The sequence below is a fragment of the Atheta coriaria genome, unplaced genomic scaffold (assembly GCF_025399875.1).
Source record: "Atheta coriaria isolate IRGN ID8LTWV9N9 unplaced genomic scaffold, Caltech_Dcor_3.1 hic_scaffold_5_pilon, whole genome shotgun sequence".
Taxonomy (NCBI): domain Eukaryota; kingdom Metazoa; phylum Arthropoda; class Insecta; order Coleoptera; family Staphylinidae; genus Dalotia; species Dalotia coriaria.
Window position 1 is genome coordinate 8,138,084 of NW_027045447.1, and position 19,481 is coordinate 8,157,564.

General features: G+C 35.3%; 1 protein-coding gene across 5 annotated transcripts in view; it reads left to right on the forward strand.

Moving 5' to 3' along the window:
• Nucleotides 1–19,481, forward strand: part of Ten-m (teneurin transmembrane protein Ten-m) — a 196,895-nt gene that overhangs the window by 48,795 nt on the left and 128,619 nt on the right. For 4 of the 5 annotated variants that reach the window (XM_065303816.1, XM_065303819.1, XM_065303820.1 and 1 more), the window contains exon 1: nucleotides 6,551–6,869. The exons of the other annotated variant lie outside the window; for it this stretch is intronic. The gene's annotated coding sequence lies outside the window, so the exon portion shown is untranslated. Of the gene's footprint in view, nucleotides 1–6,550; nucleotides 6,870–19,481 lie in introns of those variants that run through there. 5 annotated transcript variants of the gene reach the window in all.

Consider the following 19,481-nt stretch of genomic DNA (forward strand, 5'->3'; position numbering starts at 1 on the left):
TGCACGCGTCGCCATGCATAAGCATGAGGTGGTGCACACCCTAATTTCACCCCTAACAAGGATTAACGTATTACCGTTACTCAGAGCGTTTCTATTCACCCGAAATCCCAAAAATGGCCAAAAGCTTAATTTTTGACGCGTTTTATTACAAAAACCCAAAAACCTGCATAAAATAAAAATCAGAAGATAAAAGCAATAAAAATCCACTATAGAAGTAGCATTTTCAATGAAAGCTCTTATATTATGTGAGAATACTCATGAGTACGCATAAGCATTTATATTTACATCTAGTGAGTTATTCAAACTTATTCACGGCGACGATTAGCGACTGAAATGTACACATTTGCGATTTTAGATTCGCGATTTGAATTTCTGGTTTTCGCGGCGCGTAATTAACATTAATGAATATTAATGCGGTCGGCAAATGTGAGCGCAATTTTCGCGTCTTTCATGTGTCACGCGAGCGTTAATAATGAAGAATCGCAACACATCCGACCAAGTCGCGCGGCGACGTATTAATGAAAAGGACGCGCGCGCAAAAGGAAAACTCGAAATGAGAATGTTAAATAACGAGAAGCAAACACAACGCGCGTTTGAATTAAAGCTGAGAATGTAAATCATTACGTCAATGCGATAAATACAAATCCTAACCTAAAAGATTTTAAATTTAAAGTAATAATACAGTTAGTTCACGTCGATGCAACCAGATGGCGATAGTTATTTTGTAATTTTAAAAATGATTAATGAATGTCTTTATACACTAGTTTTACTCGTTATTATCTTATAGATTTGTTTTGACAAATTCATGGTCGTTTAGTTTATCATAACGAAATGGTCGACAATATAAGCATTCCTTTCGTGACCAGTCTCTCCAACGACGAAACGGGGTAGTAAACCGTAAAAAATGAATTGCATTACGTATGTATTACCTATGTCGAGAGCGTGCGTCGTTTTATTGCGCCGTAAAAAGGCCACTTTTTTACTGTGCATGTTATGCCAACAAAACTGTGAATGCCAAACGTGGCTGCAAAATGTTTAGCGTTCAAGGAGCCATTAAAAATTAACATAAAACAAATAAAGTTTAATTTTTCTAACCTCAAACGACATCTACTTAGATTACTATTGATTTATGCTTGTTGTAGTCGTTCAAACCAAAATATCAGTGAGTAAATATTTCTATTTTGTGCCTAAATATCTAGAAAATATTATTTTATTTCTATTAACCTAAAATAAATAAAAATTTATGTGTTTTAACCTCAAATAACATCTACCCAACTAAATTATTATAGATTTTCTAAAATGAAAATTCATTCTTAAAATGAGTATTTTACATTAATTAACCTAAAACAAATAAAGTTTACTTATTCTAACCTCAAATGACATCTACCTGTCTGGATTATTATTGATTTTTGGCAATTGGAATTAATTCGAGTAGAAATATCAGTATGTAAGTTTATATTTCTATTTTTGTAAAGAAAAGTTAAAAAGAGTATTTTACCTTCAACAAAAGAAAGTCTGGGTTTCACTTTATAAGCCCTAGTTTTAGTACATCTCAGTACAGTTTAGTACACTTACCCATACTGCTTGGGCAGGCAGATTCTGACTGCGGCGCATAAAAACCCCGGAGCGTTTTCATTTCGACTTGCGAATGCTTCCCCAAGTGGACCGAGCGCAAAAATCTGGATTTCAAGGATATACTCAATGCTGGACTCATTCCCGAACATACTGGGACCAATTGAAATCCATACCAGAGTTGTATTTAACAAAAAATAAAACATTTTCAACAAAAATCTTTTTTTAAATATTTTAACCTAAAAATAATAAAATTATCAAATAATAATATAGCAATGTATTATTATTATCTGGTTCAGACGGTTCTAGGACCACTACGACACATCTATATCAATTTATCAATGAAGCATGAGACTATGAGACTATGACGTTATGAGACTATGAGGGAGAGTCTGTGACCGTTTTAGTTGAGTTGAGCTTCTGCAGGGCCCGCAGGAGCGCAGGGGGTGAGCGGGGACGGTCTGCACGCTGCGTCGGGCTTGCCCAATTTCACACCCTGGCGCGTTTTCGGCCGCGGCGCTGCAACGTCGGCCCGTATATATCGCATCCGCTGTCTATGCGATCGGATTAGGGGTGGCATCGGAAAAGTCCAAGTCAGCCAACCTCAACCAACCCGAAACGAATCAAACTTATACGTGGCTATACCTACACGGATAAGGATAATCTAAACCGCCGGAGTCAACGTCACAGTCAATGCAAGCTATTTTACAACAAGAAAAAAATAAATTTCATTTTTGTTTAGTTTTGGTTAGCAAAAATTAGTTTTAATGAGATTTTAAGCAAATTAATCAAATTTTGAAACAATTTAAGAAAAATTTTTAAGTTTTTGCTAAATATTTCCGTGTTTTGGCATTTTTGCGAAAAATTTGGAGAATTTCAATACAACTGATAATTCTTTTCAATTTTTTTGCAAAAAAGCATCAAAATAAATTTCCAAGACTGTATTAAAACAAAATAAACATATTTTGTTTTTGTTTTTCATATTTTGCAAAATTATTCGCAATTTTTTGCAAATTTTTTTTCGTTTTTTGGAAAATAAAGACAAACTTTTTTGAAATTTCCCAAATAAAAATTAACCTCAACTATTTAGGAACTAAATGAATAAAATACAAAATATTTATATATTCTTCAATAAGTTTGTACAATTTCAATAAAAATTTCCCAAATGTTTGCCTATTTTAGTAAATTTCTAGTTTCATAGCAATTTAAACCAATTTACAACTAATTTCAATCTGCAAGTTTCCAACATTTGGCATAATGAACAATATTAATTCGCATGTGGACATGTGTCGACATTACACATGTAGCCATTGTGGCCGTTGAATGATTCATGTCGCCAAGGCGAGGTCCGATCGTCCTTAAAGCCGGACCGAACCCTCCCTAACAAGACTCCCCTCTCAACCTCACAATGCCTCATTGCATCTCATCTCATCTCATCTCTCACCATCTTCAGCACACACAACGGATACAATTCACTACCAGAACAACGTAGGGTGGACTGGCGTGTTGCCGTCAATTAATGTCCTAATCCATGGGCTCGGATTGAAATTATCGCTGCGTAATCTCAATAATTAGCTATTCTAAGCAGACGCATTCAACAGTTTCATTAATATTTAATTTAGACTTAAATTTTTATGTCTTTTATCTACACATATGAACACTCTGTATGTTTAGATTTGTTTTTAATGCACATAAGTATCGCATGCAGCACGTGAGTTCACAAGCGCATGTGGCTTATCATGTTGAATTGTTCCTTTGGCAAGGAGTGCAGGCCTGTCCAGTTTCACGCAAAACACGGTAGATTTAAACTTGCTGCCTGATTTAGGCGCCAGTTCTTGCGAATTTCTTGCAGTTGGAAAACTAGGACTTCCGGTTAGTCATAACTACAAATTAACACAAGGCAACAAACTAAGCTAAATTATATCCTGCGGTATTCAAGTAGAAATTATTGTGTTGTACGAAATTCTATAAATTTAATTTTAATTTAATTCAATGTCTGTTTAGTGTTTTTTGATGTGAGAATTTTTTTCTGGGTGGATTTATCGCGTTTACTGCTTTTGCTACATTGGTTTCGAGTTAAATAGCATTAGCGCGTGTTAACTGCGCATCTAACGAACTATCGAACCGATCGTCATAGACATGGAAAAGTCGATGGCAACAATTACTTCATGCTCCATTGAGCGATTAGTTCTTGTGCGGATGAATGGCACGGGTCAGTCATTGGGTACGAATGCTCACTACCCTACAATTTGGTGTTGTACAATGGCTAAAATGTGTAAAACTAGGAAATGAGGGAATATTTTTGTATAAAAGAGAAAATTGACCCAAAATTAGTAAAAATTGCAAAAACGTTTTTAAAAAGTCACTGCGCATGCGCAATTACATTAACTGTTAACTTAAACCTAAATTTTTGAATTACTTATAGTATCACTCTCATTTTCGTATTTTTCTAGCAAAACTTTGGTTCTTGAACATTTTTACCAAAAATTTTGCCCTAAAAAACTTTTTGTTATTTTTTTATACTTTACTTGCCTGCAATTGTTATATTTCTATCTAGATTTTCGTAAAACTAAGCAAAAACTTTGTATCTACACCAAAGCCCTCGCTTTCGGATAACAGTATGTTGGAATTGAGTCAGTTGACAATTCTCCCGAGACATAATTGGCATAAAATATTGGCAGCAACATCGCACCGCTCCATACAAACCACAGGACGAAACAGGACAATGTTTTCCAGCTCCAATCTGATATCAGAAGTCCTCGATGTTTATTCCAACATTCCTCGTTTGTTTGCAATTCGCCTGCCAAACACATTAACTTTACAAAGAGCGCAAAAAATAACTAAAGCCAAAAACGAAAAAAATACATTTAAAGTGTGTAATAACTATTTGAATCCTTATCGTACTTTTCAGGACAATTTTTTTGTGCAAAATTCTTATTTTACTTTAAAATTTGTTTGGTTTTTGCATAATTTTCTTAAATTTTTCCAAGCGTGATAATTTATAGTTGCACAAAACAAAACTTTGGCAACTCATAAATCGATTGCACAATGAAACCTTTTACAGTCCCCTTTAGGTGTGCCGGCGAGAAAATCAACAATAAAATTGCGCGCAACGTATAGAAATATAAAAGTCTAAAAAGCGTAAAAAAAAGTTACAAAGTAATTAAGTATTTTTTGTCGCCGTATTTTTCGTTTGTTAAACGACCTGCCCCAACTTCGGCGCGGGGTGTTTGTCGATGTTCGAACCACGGGCGCAAAAACATGCGCAAAGTTTTCCTCGTTTTTTTTCCAGTGTGTGAGCGCCAAGCCAGGCGCGAAAAGTTTAAAGATTAAATTTTTTATTGTCCAAACCCCAACAAACCCCCAAAAACCCGTTAAAAAATTCCTGCTGCTTTCTTAGATTGTTTTGTCTTTAGAAAACAAACAAAAAATTGTTTTAAATTGTTTTCTTATGCGTAAAATAAATTCTAATAAAAGATAAAGACTTTTTAAAATAAAGAAAAATCTTAAAAATAGTTTTTTTTCTTTTTAAGAAATATTTCTGAATTATTAAAAGTGGAACACAAAACAATCTGAAATTGTTCGTTAATTATCCGCATCGCAAATACTCTAATTCTGATTTGGATGCATCTCTCTGACCGTGTGACTTTGATCCTGATTCATGTCAATTGCTGCCGGCTTGCTACCTGCAAACCCCCGGCCAACTGATAACCCACCGGAAGTTGGTTAATATTTCCAACTTAATTAAATATCACAATGCAAACGATGTTGTGCGGCGCATTTAATTAATGTGTATTATGCGGCGTTCGCAGCCAACGGCGAAACATGCGTACGATTCGTAATTATGCGTAATTAGTCTCGTGTTCGTTGCCCGCCAACAATTACACCAACAAAATATTACCAATTATTTGTTTATTATTTCAGCGTTTAGAACATAAATAAACAATTAAATATACTAATCAATACAACAAAAAACTTTTCGTGTTTGATTTACAGTTTGACTTGTAAATGAATTTAAATTCTGTCTCAGAATCACCGAGTTTGCAATCGGATTTGATTAATTACGTGAATTTCGGAATTTCGAAATTAGAAATTAAGATTTGTATTCATATTCATGGCGGGGTCCCTTTTCTGGCGCTCGCAACTGTCAATGAATATAATTAAATTAAATATTCAACGATATAAACTTTGGGGCGGCATAAATCGCAAGCGCACAATCAAATATTTTTAAATTTCTAATTTGCGCTAAACTAAAATTTCGTCGCGATTGTTCGGTAACACATTTGCGCACCTGGTTGCTGCTCTTTACTCGCAAAAACTTTTCACCCAAGTTTCCCTCTTGTCCTGGCGGCAGTTGTGCAACTTTTACATTTGCATTCCGGCAGGCTTTTGTTTCTTTACTACTTTTACTGGCGCAGGATTCACAGGAGTGCAAAGTGTAACGTCTGCGTGCCGCGTTTCCACAATGTGTACTTTTTTAATTATTCAAATGAACGGCTGGTGTCTCACAACTCACAAAAGTCACACTGGCGCAGAATTAACAAAAAAAAATGATAAAAAATTAAAAATCACAAAACCAACAAAAAATTATCTTTAAAATAATTTTTTAGTTAAATTTCATCAAAAAATTTGATAAAAATTAAAAAAATTAATTTTATTTGAATTATTTTGTGTCCCGCGACACCTACTGGCAGGAATGTATCTCACTTGTCGGCGGCGGCAAGCGTGCGGAATCGGTTGACGGCGAACACCGCCAGAGGCATCCCCCGCAGGAGCGTCTCGGCGCAGGACCGACATCGACCGCCTCCCCACAACTCCACATCCTTTCTCTGTCGCCCCCTAATACTATCATTCCCATCACACTCCAACGCAATAACAATACGAAGCCACACTCACCGACTGGATTCCTGCTGAGCGTACGTCGTTGCTTGCAGGCAGCAGGCAGCATGCCGCACGATTGCCGATCAGTTTACTGCTGGTGCTCCGCGCGGCCGGAGCGTGTCAACCTGCAGGCATCGAGCGTGTTCGAATCGGAGACGCGACCAACAATTCCACAAATCTTAACTCGGAAAACCGGAAATCAAAAATTGACTTATAGTGCAAAGTGCATTAATAAATTGGATATTATCAAAAGTTAAAACCCTCAAACCGGAAGTTAGAGTTGACAGTGTGTTAAAAAGGTGATTTACTGACGAGAAAAAATTTTTCAAAGGAAATTAAACATTTGAGTGCGAGCGCTGTGAGCAACTAAAAATCAACGCAGAGCAAAAGCAGAAAAATCAGGACTTTTCAATACGGTAAATAACATTAATGTGTGTTTTTCTACATTGTCCATTGTATAAATATTTAATGTGTCCCCTTTTTCCACATGACTATTTACTTTTTACTCCATTGTCAACCAGATTAATGATAATAATTTAATAATGCAATAATTACCAGCTAATGCCGCTTGATTTTGATGGTTTTGATTGAAAGTATCATCGGCGATAAAGTATGGAATTATTCATTTATTCCGCATGAAATTATAATCGTGCGCTCTCGTTACTCGCGGTGCTATTTTTAGCCGGCAGGTATGTTTTCATATTTTTTATGTAGACACTCATTTCCGTAACCCTTTAACGTTTATTTTACGTTTGCTGCGCGTTTTTTGCGTTGTTTTACGGCGGACTCTCGTATTTTTAGTTTGTGATTGTTTTAGTTGTTTGGTTTATTTACGTTTCGGCGGGCGTGCAGGAGCCCCGCAGGAAAGCTCGCAAAGCTCAGAAAGCACATCGCGTGACTTGATTTTATTTCGACCGCACGGGGAAGAAGTTTTTTTGAGAAACAACTGCACTGGTTGTACTTACATGGACATAAAATAATAAAAATCTTCAAAAGGGTTGAAAATCCAGAAAATATTCAAAAAATGCGCAAATTCTAGTTAAATACTAATAAACTGCTTCTTTACTGCCTAAGCAGTAAATTAATATGCACTTCAACACAATACTTTTATATTTTACTCGAAATATAATGATTATATAACCATGTGAGTAATAAAAACATATTTTATTGTGAGTCAGAAGCAATTTTAGACCTAAATATTTTAATGAGTTTTAAATCTAAATCCTAAGGCTTGGCTGGATGTTTATAACTAAAGTTGTGAGTCATTCATTAACGCCAGCGTGTTTACTGTTGCAAAACCATCGATTTCCTCAACTTTTGATTTTTTTCTTATTATTTTTGTCGCTGGTAAACACGTTTCACGCCTTAATGCGATCAGAAATTGTGAAATTCTACACGTGGGCGTCACTAGTCTATTTCCATCCATTCAATTTCCAATTAACGCCGCGTTTAGTTCATTAATTATCGTCTGAAACTCGTCACAACAGTGTTTTAAACTTTAAAAACCACAATTTATTGATGTGTGCGTGTTAAACATGATATTACCATCCAATTGGAGTAAAAGTTAAATATTTATGATATTTATAAACAAATTAACGTTTTCTCTACTGAAAAAATATGTTTTAAACTGTTTTCTCTCTGATTGGAATAATGGTGTATACATTTTGTTAAATTTAGCGCAAAGCCCAGCACAATGGTGTTAAGGCCCTGAATGACGTAAGTTAGCGGATTGGAAGCGACTATAAGCCATCAACTAAATTAATTAACGTTTGATAATTAGTCTAATACCTGGAATACCTCAATACCGATCGGGTTGCAATCGCAATCGTGTGTAATTGCGCAGGATTCGCAGGAATCGCTGGATGCGTTGAGCAAGGAATTAGCGAGAGCGAGCAATTAGCCCGCTGATCATCAAAGCGATACTGATCGGGTTCTTGTTAGCCAATGCCACAGAATTGCTTCATTATGATATAAAACATAACCGTACAAATTTCATGCTTCCAAAAATTTGTCTTAGTTTTTCATCAATTACTCAAAAACTATTTGTGATAATTTGATGATTTTTTCAGGAGATGAATCAGAATTAAATTCTACATCTATTTCCATAAAGATTTTTTAAATTAAAGCATTGCACAAAAAGTTATAAACATTTAAATATACATTTAGTAAAAATCATAACATTTTTACAAATTTGCGTATATCTCCTGATAAAACATCGATAAGAATATAATTTTTGTACTTAGAGATGAAGAATTTAATACTTTAAAGATTGCTGAAAGAATTATTACTGTAAGTTTATTAGTTTCTGAGTAATTGATAAAAAACTGAAACTATAAACTAAGTTCAACGTAAACCGCTATTTACTTCGAATAAAAAAGTATGAATGTGATTTATAACCCGATTGTCACGATGTTAATTGCTTCATTAATGATTCCATCGTTTTATTTCGTTTATCACGCCGTCCGTTAGCCAGTGTCAGCGTGACCCGCGTGTGACTAAACGCGTTGCGTAACACGAGAACTCCATTTCGATCGCTCTTCATTCGTTAACAGATTATCTGTTATCTGTTAAGAACCAAATAAAAATTGAGTGCACCGCTGGTATGTGAGTGTGTAAAAGTGTCCGGAAAACAAAGAGTTGTTTGTTCGTGGCGTACACAACGCACACAAAAGCAGTATTACACAACGTAACACACTTCAGAAGACCAAAGATGATGCTGAGCCAAAACTGTAAAACACGAAACAAATGCATTTTATATGAGGCTATTAAAGTCGCATTTATCATGTGTTTATCACGCGTTGGGGAATTATGATGGAATTTATACGAAAACTATCGTTGAAGTCATTAGCGGACGGAATGAAAATTCTGTAATCTTAATTTTGTGAGGTTGAAATTGTCTGCTTTTTCGGCGATATCTCCGTGTGCAGCTATGCGAGGCTATCCAAATGACCAAATGCACTTAATTCTATCTAAAATGTTATTAATTTGTATATTATGGAATAATGTGTGAAATACTTACAAAATAATAAAATAAATGTCTATATTTGGCGCCGGTGTTTCGTAACTTAAGGTTAGACAGTGTTTAGCCTTGAAAGCGCCACGAAATTCAAATTCTGCACAAGTTTACAGTTACTACCACCAGGCGGCGCATTGTAAACATGGTAATAAATTTGAAAATAAAAATGATATTATTGCAATTATAAATAAATTAAACACATAAAATGACTTATAACTACTTTATATTAACAATATATCTCTTATTATTACTAATTTATTGTTAATTTGTTAATATTTCGGCAAAAACAAGAAAATAAGTTTTGAAACAAAAAATTTACGTGCTCCATAATTTATATGATCTACCGGATCCGACGCCATCATGATTTTCAAATGTTCATTTCCTCTTTCGGCTTCATCAGCGTTCTTTTACGTGTGCATCGATAATGGCTTCAACGTTTTTACGCAACGCTCCACAATTTTCCATAAAATTAAGTGCTCACAATGTTCTACATCGATGATGGTAAGCAAAATATCATTCCAACTTATAAGTTCTAACCACTGATACACATTACACTATATATCGCTCTATTTTACCGCCTTGAACAATAAAAAACTATATGCAGATAGAACTTATCCTAAACAGTTTTTACGAGCATATTCAACTACTTAAAAGTGTATTTTAAGTTTTGTTTAAAGTTGTAGCGCGTAGCGTGACATCATATAACATAATGTATACGATGTTCCACTTACACCGCGTCGTTTTTTTCGCTCCATGCTTGTGTTTTTATCAATTTCTCTTTAGTGTAGTATCACAGTTTCGAGCACTGACGACATCGCATGCATTATGCAAGTCGAATTTAATCACATTATGCATCGCATGCACGCGATCTGTTTTTTCCATTCGCAGTTCGCGATCACGTGGCATTAGCCCCAAGCACGTGAAATCGTAAACGTAAAATTAAACGTAAAACTACGCCATTATCATACGTGCGCTTTTAATAAACGACCACAAAGCTGGCGCGCCAAAGCTGCAAATGAAACTGAAGTATGTGCGCGATGCATGAGCATGCACGAGCAATGAGCATGTGGTATGTGCGTAATGACGGGGTTGAATGATGCACGACATCGCACCACCCGCACAACCACTGCCTTTCGAGAGGGTAATAAATAATTGTCACACTTTGTTTTATTGATTACTTACTGTTTTACTGACGCATTACACGTACACCCAGCAAGAAGTTAATAAAATGTATTTCCCAAACGAAAATATTTAAAATTTTGAGGTTAAAAAGTTTAGGCAAGGTTATGTTTTGTTGATGTGGTGGTATGTAACAAAAGACGGAAGTGTCGTTATGCTCATTAGGCTAAACGCCTCTTGAATGTCGCCCGACAGATGTAACGTCTGATTTGATCGTGAATCATATTGTCAATTGTCAATTGTCCGATGTAGCATGTCGCCGTTTTCGGCGTGTGCGGTGCCTCTAGTTTTGTCAAGGCATCGTGTTGCTTTGTATTATCATACAATCACAGCCAATGAATAGCTTGTTACGTGAACACGTACATACAACATAACCTAGCATAATAGCTAACTTAATTTAATAAATTTAATGCTATCAGCAATATTATGAATGCAAAACTTGAATTTTACGAATAATTACGTAATTATTCGCGTATAATCATTGTTTTACCGGATAATCACGACTACAAATCAGAATTATGAGGAAAAACTCAACGATTTTGTATTTTATTTCGTGTCGTGTTGAATTGAGCTAAATATATTATTTATTCGTTTGCATAAATAACTCACTAGCACTCACTGGTCGCCTGTGCGTTTGCAGGGATTGAAAAATATTTCCGCACGCACCAAATGTGCGCCGTATCGGCGTCGCAATTCAATCCGATCGGTCGACACGATTTCAACTCGTGTTGGTTTTTCAAACTTTTAGGTCGCATTTTTCATCGGCCGACTATTTTATTCATCATATTTATTTATTTACTCTCGGAGCAAACGCGCCGCTGAAAGCCACGTGTAATAAATTTTTATAATTTGTTAATTTGTTTTATTTATTTGCGTTGCGCTCGGCGAAAAAATCCAATGCCAAACATAACCAAACAAAACATAACCAAATATAAAATGGAAGTGCACCGTTCGATTTGTAACAACAAATTTAAAATGTTTAAATGATCCCCGAATTGTACAATAAGTTGCGTATTGATTTCAAAACAAAAAATGCATTAACATAGAATAGCAATTTTTGGGGATTTTTAAAAATATTTATTAATAATTTGAATAAATAAATATATTGTGTTTCCAAACCAATATCAATTACCTAAATTCAGCTGCTTTAGCACTAAGCTCTATTGTGGTTTGGTGAAAATTTGTTTTTGTGGCTAATCGTGAATATTCAAAGCTGAAATTCGCTAAAACTAGGAAAGTTGTTATTGTTCCGCTTCGTTCGCTTCGTTTCGTGAATCCTGCGGGTCCGGCCGCTCCCGTTACACGAAGTACTTGAACTTGCAGGTTCTGAAAGTTATTGTTATTTGATATTTGCGGCTTGCCCGAACTGAGTCAAATTCCAGTTACTGCCAATTTACGCGGGTTACATCCTGCGGTTTAAAGGATGAAACAAAATAACAGTTATTTTAATTTAATATCGACTAATCAATAATCGGATTGCAATTTTCCGTGCTTGTTGTAATTTGTACTAATATTTACATACAAAGCGCTGAATTGAATATAGGTTAAGTATCTAATTATTTCTATAAAAAGCTTAAAGTATATAATTATTTAGTGTATAAGTATTAATTTAATCATTTATTTATTTACCGTGAAAGTAATTTTAGAGTATTAAAACTTTTGAAGTTAATAGCTCAGTTTTTAAAGAAAAACTAGAAAATTGTAGATTAAGGAAGATTGGAAAATTCTTTGTAAGATGAGTATTTAAAATAATATAATTTAACGTGGTAAAAGTCTGAAAATGCGACTGATAATTTTTATCGACGATTTTCGATAATTAATATCTCTTAAACTAAAAGAGATAAATGGGATCTGATTGCAGCATCTTAATCTCCGAACTATTCTCGATAAGATAGGACAGTTAAAACGGGAATCTGAGAGATGACATTTTAATTCTTAAGAAAAATTTGCCAAGGGGTTGCTTGATAATTTTTATAGACGATTTTGATAATTAATATCTCTTAAACTAAAGAGATAGCAACCAACAAATTGCTGATTTTGAAAGATTGGAAAATTTTCTATCAGATAAAAATATAAAATAATTATATTTCCAATAGTAAAAGGTCGAAAAACGCGACTAAAAGTGCTAAAAAGTGACATTTTTCAATTTTTCCATTTTTTTCAATTTTTTCCGCGAGTTTTTTTTTAAATCACAACGATTCTAAATAAGTTTTCTCTTAAAAAACATTTTCTTAAAGTTTTATTTACTTTTTGGCTTTTTTCTTCGAAAATTAATAAAAGCTCTCTTGCATTAACCCCGGAAAATGTACTACTCTACATTCTTAGAATTGATATCGTTGCGCGATTTGGCGTCTCACGTCTGAGGACTTCCGCCAGGACTCTATATGCTTCGCATTGTCTTGTATTGTTCGATATCACATTGCGTTTGTTCGACTCGCGTTCCTGGTATGTAGGTCGATTCCGAACGGTTCGAAACGTTCGATGAAAATCATAAAAGCTTCTCCGGAAGCAAGTCACAAGACAGTCTAGAAGCGAGGGCCGTGCACCTTACCGCCTCTCGCTCAAGATATTAAATTATGCAATTGACGAGGGTTTCAGATGTCGATCAGTCGACTCCTACGCCACCAAAAATAAAACATAAAGATAAAATAAATATAACACGAAACTTTAGAATTTAAAAATAAATGTTTTTAATATTTTTCCTGGGCACACTTTATTACATCCGGTTATTCGTACTTGAGGGTAGATTTTCCTTCTTAAGGTGTGCTTTTTATACCGTCGTAAAGTTTGAACAGTGTGGGAATTAATTGCGCCGTAAGATTTTTGATTAGTTGCTTTTCTTTTCGCGCTCGCGCTTTCGCAATTTACTACCGAAATCAAACGGCGTCATCTCGTGGTAAATACCTTAAAGTTTCACTGACTGCGCGGCCATATTGTATCGATTTCAATGCCATCTGTGCTCACATACGGTAATTGATTAATATTATTTTGCAAACTAGTAAACTAGCAAGCTTGTCGTAGCATGCGGTGTAACGAGCACAATGTTGCTATAAATTATCGAGCGTTGGTTATTAGCCCGCTCGTCCTTTTGTATTCCTTGTATGCGGGCGCAGGCTCTGGTTCCTGCAGTTATAACTCGCGCGCATGGATAAATTATACTGCAGTCCTCGTGCGGTGCATGCGGCGTGAGGATTAGACGACTGCGCCACCGCCACCACCGCTCTATTTATCCGGGACGAAAAGGACGCGCTGCCGCCGCCGGCCTGCTGAAATATTCAGCGATATCCACATGAGAAAATGCATTGACACAGGTCGAAAGCATCAAAATAAAATATTTTACGGAAATAAATCAATAGATGGCGCTACGTGTATGAAACTAGTGTAATTTAATATGCGTGGAAAGTAGGCAAAGTAAACCTCTCTATTAAATTAGAGTAAAGTATGTTAAGCAGATTATTATTGCTTGGTGCGCGCGGCCGCATAAAAGACGAAGGAGTGACAAAGTCCTTCGGCTGGAAACGGCGTACAAAGCGGCGTACGTGTAAATAAATAGAGCGTTTGCAATGCGCACACAATGTGCTTACGAGTTGCACAAATGTGTGCTTAATAAACAGGCGCAGGATCTGTCCTCACTTGAATAAATACCGAAATTAATTTATACAAGGATAATTTGCTATTTGGAAAATATTTCATTATAAACATGTTTATGCGTTGAATTAAATTATATTTTGATTACAGACGCGTATTTTTATTAGCTCCTTGACAGTTGAATTATTCATTGAGGAGTTTTCATTAAAGACACTATCGGGACTACGGCACATACAAAATTAAGACATTTGTAATTCGTCCTTTCGCAAAAATTTCGCATGAAAAAATTTTTTGCTTTTATTTTTATTTTTCTGCATTTTGTAAGGTTGTTATGTTGTGCCGACGCTCAGGTTCATACTGTGTAAGCGTTTTATTTCGTCCTGTAATGGTCAGGACGACTCCGGGCGAAAATAAATTAAAAAATTAAAATAAAACGTTAATTTATGTTCCGTAAGCACCGCCACATCTGCGTTGCGCTGACATGTTGGTTGGGAAAAAAATAACGCACACACATACAGTGAAGGAAAGTAATGTTCAGGAGCGAAAGGACGACGAAGAGTCTGAAGGACCGCGCTTGACGAGAGGACGCTAAAGTTTCAACAGGGCCGTTTCGCCACTCGTGCGATGATGCAACGCGAGCGCGTTCTTTCTTTATGCAAATTTCGTCCTTCGTCCTTTTCTATTCAACAACTGCGAAACAAGCGCATAGCAAGTGTGCGTGTAAAGTATTCAAGTTATACTTAAGTATACAATGTGTTTAGCAAAGAAAATATGAATTTTAAGTTGATTATTTTAGTTTTTATTTAATTATTCAAAAACTAATTAACTTTTTGAAATTTTTCTTCAATAATAGGAAGTGTACTTAATTTTGAACTTTATTTTATATAAATTGCATTATTATCAAATTTTTTTCAAAGCTATAGCGTAATTTGCAAAAATTAACAAAAGATTTTGCAAAATCCAAGTTTACATGTGAATAACTTTGGTTTAAACAATTTTCTAATGAAAATTTTTGATTACCTAGAAGGAGAATTTATTTTAGAATAAATATTTGCAAAAAATATAATTTTATCAATAATAATTAATGAGTTATTAATTAAAAACTAAACAAAATCATCGAGTGATCCAAACACATTGTATAAATTTCTTGAAAGTAAGCATGAAACTAATGACGTTTAATGCTTTAATTAGTATAATTTAATTAAAACAAAAACAGAGCATGACGTTTTAATTTATTTTAAGGATTAAAAACGTCCTTGAATGTTAACTATTGCAATATACAACTTAATTTATAAACTAATTACAACTCAAGTGATCTTACGCAACTTTTAAACTACATTCATACTTGTTATTGCTATGAAATTAATTTTCTTACGCCGCAGTTTAAATTTCGTCCCCGCCATGGACTCGATTACTAATTGAATATTAAACTCCAATGAATGACCTCATATTTCGCTGACGAAGTTCCCAACTCCAACTCCAACTCACCACCTTCGCTCGTCCTTCGTCCTTTCTGCCTTTATGCACAGTGCATGAGTATGTGAACGTGAAGTTGTACACAAAACGTTTTCGAAATTTGGAGTGCGGACGTTTCTTGCGCCACTCCCGACCGCACATTCGTTAGCCGCCGACAGGATTCGCCCGGCTAAACGTTCGTAAATCGATTCATAAATGTGAATTTCAATGCGGGGCGGGCGAAAACGAGTCGAGTCGTAAAGTTTCGCGCGCGGGCCACCAGTCAGACTCAGCGCAAAGGGATGAAACCAGGACGAAACTTATTTAATTAATAGTCCTTTGCGTCCTTATGTTCTAGTTATTGCGTTCGGCGGATGTGAGCGAAGCGATAATTTTGGTGAATTTCAAATTTTGAGTGAGTCAAATTACTGACCTAAATTATATTTTGAGAAATTATCGTCAAACAAGAATATTGAGTATTTGTAAGTGTAAAATTACGATAATTAAAAAACAAAACATGTAAAATTCACTCTTTTAGCAAAAAACAAAAACGGTCGAAGTGAGCAAATTAATGCCAACCAAAAATATTGAGTTCTTTTTATTTATATTTTTTCACCTTTTCTGGAGAAAAGTAAAGATACTGTTAAAAAATAAATAAAGCAAAATATTCAAATATCGACATAAGATAGAGATAGAAGTGAGATATCCTGTAGAAGCTCGAAAGCCCGAGGCGTCAGAAGCTGAACTTCGATATGAATGCAGGAAATATCTCAATACTACGAGGGAAAACCCAAAAGATTTCACATTCTCTATTCACTATTCTATATTCAGTATTTACAATTTATTCAGAATGTACAATATTCAATTTTTCTTGATATAACCTCAATTTTGCTCTATTTCTTAATATACCAGGCGTACCAAAACCATGAATCATAAAATTTACCCATTATTAAATTCTTAGGGTGCTAACCTACACTTACTTATAATAATTTAATCATTTATCATCCTTAATTTGGAGTTTCTAATTTGATCCATTAATCAAAAACCTGCTGATATTTACTTTGTTTAATCGAAGTTTTCACTCAACTGCAACCCTCGCAAGAGGAAAATCTAATGATATACTTTATGTATACATCATCGCATTCATTTGATGCCGAAACAAATTTCTCGAATAAAACTTCCCTCCCCGTGTGCGGTATGAGCATGACGGCGCAACAATTGCCCCCGAATGGCCTAAAATATGTCAAGAGTAAAAGGTACGACATCACATCCTGCCGAATTCGTTCCGAACAGCTCCACATTATCCGACACAATGGCGACGCCATGCAATGATAGCGCGATATCGCCGCGCGCAAATTGAAAACGTTCGCGCCGGATGTGAATATTGTGAATATGAATATACGCGCCAGCGTGAAGAAGACGCGACGCACGAATGTGGAATATACATTAGACATTAGTTATGATAAAGTGCGCGGCTCATCCGTTGCAAATTGCTTATTTGTTGTGCGCTTTGTGTGCTTCAAACTCAGGCATAACTTACGCGTATTCTCGACTCGCATCATTTTTAACATCTACGGCTTTCAAGGTGGAGAGGGGGAATATGTTTGCTGAGAAAGTTGAATTTTTAGGTTAGGATGGGAAAAATTTTTAAAATATGAAAAATTTAAGTTTCATGTCTTTCAAAATATAAATTAAACAGTAGTTTTTGTTTTAGCTAAAAAATGAAAAATTGCAAAAAAATAGTGAAATTTTTTATTTTCAACGATTTTTATATTATTTTTGGGATAAATTTTAAGAAAAAAGACGTAAACCTAACGTTTTCCATGTTTTATGTTTGTTTTTCGCAATTTTTTGAAGTAAAATTGTTGAAATATTACTTGAAACTATAAAATTTCAGTTATTTACAACTAAAAAACTTAAAAAATTAAATTTAAGGTTAGGTATAATTTCTATAACCTCAAAAACCGCTCCAGAAATAGAAATTTTCACCACCGCTGCACTGAAATCAAGCGGTTCGCGTACTTTCCAACTCGATTATCAATTCAATTATCAATTAATGCGTCGGGCATCCTCGTAACTCGTCGCAACACATTGATATACACACTCGCGCCTTACGCGCGCCTGTTTAATGCTCGTGCATAATTAACGCGTACAAAACGACGACAAGTTCATTCATACCTACGTATTACACACTGCCGTGCGCCACGGCGAACCGCATCGAGATTAGTGCATTACTCGACTGGCGGTTGAATTAATTATTTACGCATAGAGATAACACTAACATCCTGCTCTGATGTAACCACTTACACACTTTTACAATCATTAAATTTCCATGCATTTTTCTAGCCTTAAACAACACTGCAAGTGAAATAATACAGTTATGTTGGTGGCTTTAAGTTACGCGCTGGGTGTGAGAGGGATGGTGTAAATTGACGTAATAAAACGTTAATAAAAGTCGAGTGGGGGTGGCGCGCGCCGGTGGAAAACCAATAAATTACACGCCGACACGAACCAACACACGAAGCACGCGCATAAAACTTTTATTTTATAAATGACTAACAAGCGATAAGTAACGCGCGTAATGAGTGAGGAGTGCAAACACTCAGTTGGAGGAAATTGGAACGAGTTTGGAATTTTCTTTGGGTCGAGAGGTCTTTCTTAAGAAAGAGGGTTGTTGCGAGTTGGCAGGGGTGGGAAAATTGCCTTGTCTTGATATTGTGTATTTACGGCGGAGGTATTATTTTTAATTAGGGTGGCGGGTGGTAGACAAGTGCCCAATTGCACTAGGTTTCCGGTTTTCCGGTTGATAATACAAGGAAGTATTTGTTTTTATGTCGTTTATGATGGCGAGAATTACGATTACAAAGGGGAGGCTTATTACTCATAGTCATAAGCTGTTATTTCTCGTAATTAAAGTTTTATACTTTTAAGGGGTGAAAATTTGTCAGGAATCAAATTTAAGATAACAAAATATTACATCAAAAAAGTTCGGTTAAGTTGTTTAGTAGTTTAGTAATTTAGTTTAGTAGTTTTTGTATTTATTTTCTTATTTATTATTCACACGTACCTTTTTATACATATTTTTTCTTTTGGTGTTTTCTGTCTCTTTGTTAACTTTACTTTACTTCTTGTTTGTTAAGACGCATTGTTACCTAAAAAGGAAGCAACACTCGAACAAAAAGTCCTCTCAAACGCGCCCAACACCCTCCGCGCTATCATTTTATTTTCATTTTTCGTGTTTTTTGCTTTATTTTTCTTATTCCACATTTTATTTGCGCTCGCACCGCGCTCATTTGCACATTCCGCGTGCGAATGTAAAGCAGCACCGGCGGCGGCGGCGAAAGAAAAGGCTTTGAAGTGTGTCTTCCAACACCGTCTTACGTTTTCCACCTTCGCGACGACGAGGCGCACTTCAAGCGCGTGCGTTTTAACAACTTTTTAAAGGACGTAAAGGTCTTACAAAAATTGATACATTACTTAAACACTAACAATGTGTAATAAAATATTTATATTTGGAAAGATTTTATTACAATCTGTATAAATTACATTATTTTATAAACAACTTACAAAAAAATGCAGAAAAAGACAGTAAAATAGCAAAATTGTGATTTTTTTCTTGACTTAAGTACACTTTAAGAATTTCTAGGATAAAATCGATTGTCCTATTGTTTTCTACTTGCGTTTGACACCAAAAAAGTAAAATTTCTTTCGATTACCACAAAGATATTGCCGACAAACATGGAATTCAATGACTTTCCCAGCCGCCGCACACTTAACTCTCAGCGTGCGC